Source organism: Asparagus officinalis, chromosome 3 (genome assembly GCF_001876935.1).
Source record: "Asparagus officinalis chromosome 3, Aspof.V1, whole genome shotgun sequence".
In the NCBI taxonomy this organism is placed as follows: domain Eukaryota; kingdom Viridiplantae; phylum Streptophyta; class Magnoliopsida; order Asparagales; family Asparagaceae; genus Asparagus; species Asparagus officinalis.
In genome coordinates, this window is record NC_033796.1 from 7916190 (window position 1) to 7920585 (window position 4396).

The following is a 4396-nucleotide window of genomic DNA, read 5'->3' on the forward strand; positions in this document are numbered from 1 at the left end:
TTTGATAAAATGTTAGTTAAATGAGGTTTTGTAATTAACCACCCATTAATTTCACATTATTATTTCACACTAATTTTCTCATTATTATTCATGAATTAATAAAAATTAGTTAAATTTGTTATAATTGATGAAATTTTAGTTAAATTTTATTTTAGTATAGAATGATAACATGTAAGTATAGTATGAAAAACATTACTTGTAAGTATAACACGTTATCCTATAAGTATAGCATAAAACTCTGTAAGTATAGCATGTTATTCTGTAAGTTTAACACGTTATTTTGTAAGTATAACATGTTATTTTGTAAGTATAGCACGTTATCCTGTAAGTATAGCACGTGCTATACTTACTGGTTAACGTGTTATACTTACAGGATAATGTGTTATACTTACAGGATAACATGTTATACTTAAAGGATAATGTGTCATACTTACAAAATAACGTGTTATACTTACAGGTTAACGTGTTATACTTACTGGTTAACATGTTATACTTATAGGCTAACGTGCTATACTTACTGGTTAATGTACTATACTTACAGGATAACGTGTTATACTTACAGGATAATGTGTTATACTTACAGGATAACATATTATACTTACAGGTTAAAGTGTTATAGTTACAGGATAACGTGCTATACTTACAATATAATGTGATATACTTACAGGATAACGTGCTATACTTATAGGATAACATGTAATACTTACAAAATAACGTGTTATACTTACAGATAATGTGCTATACTTATAGTATAATGTGCTATACTTACAGGATAACGTGCTATACTTACAGGATAACGTGCTATACTTATAGGTTAACGTTCTATACTTACTGGTTAATGTGCTATACTTACAGGATAACGTGCTATACTTACAGGATAATGTGTTATACTTACAGGATAACGTGTTATACTTACAAGTTAAAGTATTATAGTTACAGGATAATGTGCTATACTTACAGTATAATGTGACATACTTACAGGATAACGTGTTATACTTACAAGATAACGTATTATACTTACAGGTTAACGTGCTATACTTACTAGTTAATGTGTTATACTTACTGGTTAACATGTTATATTTACAGGATAACGTGCTATACTTACTGGATAATGTGCTATACTTATAGGATAATGTGTTATACTTATAGGTTAAAGTGTTATACTTACAGGATAACATGCTATATATATTTACAGTATAACATGATATACTGATAGGATAATGTGCTATACTTACAGATTAACGTGCTATTCTTACTGGTTAACGTGCTATACTTATAGGATAACATGTTATACTTATAGGATAATGTGCTATAGTTACAGGATAACGTGCTATACTTATAGGTTAAAGTGTTATACTTATAGGATAACATGCTATACTTACAGTATAACGTGATATACTTATAGGTTAACGTGCTATACTTACTGGTTAACGTGCTATACTTACACGCTAACGTGTTATACTTACTGGATAAAGTGTTATACTTACAGGATAACATGCTATACTTACAGGATAGCGTGCTATACTTACAGGATAGCGTGCTATACTTACAGGATAACGTGTTATACTTATAGGAAAACATATTATACTTATAATATAATGTGTTATACTTATAAGTTAACGTGCTTATTACCAGAGACAGAGAGACAAACAAACAGAGCCTGGTACATAAGGGAAAAATACGTAGATAAGGTTGAATAAGTTGTTATTTGTGCTCTTGTTCGTTATCTCTAACGTTGAAAAATCATTCGGCAACGATGGAAGGCTTCAGTCGGATGCACATGCATGCTGCGGTCATTGTAATTCTGCAAAATACTCGCTATAATTTCTCATGCTAATATTCGAATGGCAGTGTTGTGCCTGCATTGATCACATCCATCAGAAGACAACCACTAGTAGAAAAATGAGCAACCTACACGGAAATCACATCCATCAGAAGACAACCACTAGTAGAAAAATGAGCAACCTAGACGGAAATTTCTGTCTAGGTTGCTCTAAGTTCCGTCTAGATTGGTTTATCTAGACGGAAATCCGTCTAGTTTGCTCCGTCTAGAATATTTTAGTCTAGATTGACGCAAACTAGACGGAATTCCGTCTAGGTTGCCAATCTAGACGGAAAGCAATCTAGACGGTTACGTAATTTCCGTCTAGATTGGCAACCTAGACGAAAAACCGTCTAGATTGCCAACCTAGACGGAATTCCGTCTAGGTTGGCAATCTAGACGGTTTTTCGTCTAGGTTGCCAATCTAGACGGAAATTACGTAACCGTCTAGATTGCTTTCCGTCTAGATTGGCAACCTAGACGGAATTCCGTCTAGTTTGCGTCAATCTAGACTAAAATATTCTAGACGGAGCAAACTAGACGGATTTCCGTCTAGATAAACCAATCTAGACGGAACTTAGAGCAACCTAGACAGAAATTTCCGTCTAGGTTGCTCATTTTTCTACTAGTGGTTGTCTTCTGATGGATGTGATTTCCGTGTAGGTTGCTCATTTTTCTACTAGTGGTTGTCTTCTGATGGATGTGATCAATGCAGGCACAACACTGCCATTCGAATATTAGCATGAGAAATTATAGCGAGTATTTTGCAGAATTACAATGACCGCAGCATGCATGTGCATCCGACTGAAGCCTTCCATCGTTGCCGAATGATTTTTCAACGTTAGAGATAACGAACAAGAGCACAAATAACAACTTATTCAACCTTATCTACGTATTTTTCCCTTATGTACCAGGCTCTGTTTGTTTGTCTCTCTGTCTCTGGTAATAAGCACGTTAACTTATAAGTATAACACATTATATTATAAGTATAATATGTTTTCCTATAAGTATAACACGTTATCCTGTAAGTATAGCACGCTATCCTGTAAGTATAGCACGCTATCCTGTAAGTATAGCATGTTATCCTGTAAGTATAACACTTTATCCAGTAAGTATAACACGTTAGCGTGTAAGTATAGCACGTTAACCAGTAAGTATAGCACGTTAACCTATAAGTATATCACGTTATACTGTAAGTATAGCATGTTATCCTATAAGTATAACACTTTAACCTATAAGTATAGCACGTTATCCTGTAACTATAGCACATTATCCTATAAGTATAACATGTTATCCTATAAGTATAGCACGTTAACCAGTAAGAATAGCACGTTAATCTGTAAGTATAGCACATTATCCTATCAGTATATCATGTTATACTGTAAATATATATAGCATGTTATCCTGTAAGTATAACACTTTAACCTATAAGTATAACACATTATCCTATAAGTATAGCACATTATCCAGTAAGTATAGCACGTTATCCTGTAAATATAACATGTTAACCAGTAAGTATAACACATTAACTAGTAAGTATAGCACGTTAACCTGTAAGTATAATACGTTATCTTGTAAGTATAACACGTTATCCTGTAAGTATGTCACATTATACTGTAAGTATAGCACATTATCCTGTAACTATAATACTTTAACTTGTAAGTATAACACGTTATCCTGTAAGTATAACACATTATCCTGTAAGTATAGCACGTTATCCTGTAAGTATAGCACATTAACCAGTAAGTATAGAACGTTAACCTATAAGTATAGCACGTTATCCTGTAAGTATAGCACGTTATCCTGTAAGTATAGCACATTATACTATAAGTATAGCACATTATCTGTAAGTATAACACGTTATTTTGTAAGTATTACATGTTATCCTATAAGTATAGCACGTTATCCTGTAAGTATATCACATTATATTGTAAGTATAGCACGTTATCCTGTAACTATAACACTTTAACCTGTAAGTATAATATGTTATCCTGTAAGTATAACACATTATCCTGTAAGTATAACACGTTATCCTGTAAGTATAGTACATTAACCAGTAAGTATAGCACGTTAGCCTATAAGTATAACATGTTAACCAGTAAGTATAACACGTTAACCTGTAAGTATAACACGTTATTTTGTAAGTATGACACATTATCCTTTAAGTATAACATGTTATCCTGTAAGTATAACACATTATCCTGTAAGTATAACACGTTAACCAGTAAGTATAGCACGTGCTATACTTACAGGATAACGTGCTATACTTACAAAATAACATGTTATACTTACAAAATAACGTGTTAAACTTACAGAATAACATGCTATACTTACAGAGTTTTATGCTATACTTATAGGATAACGTGTTATACTTACAAGTAATGTTTTTCATACTATACTTACATGTTATCATTCTATACTAAAATAAAATTTAACTAAAATTTCATCAATTATAACAAATTTAACTAATTTTTATTAATTCATGAATAATAATGAGAAAATTAGTGTGAAATAATAATGTGAAATTAATGGGTGGTTAATTACAAAACCTCATTTAACTAACATTTTATCAAA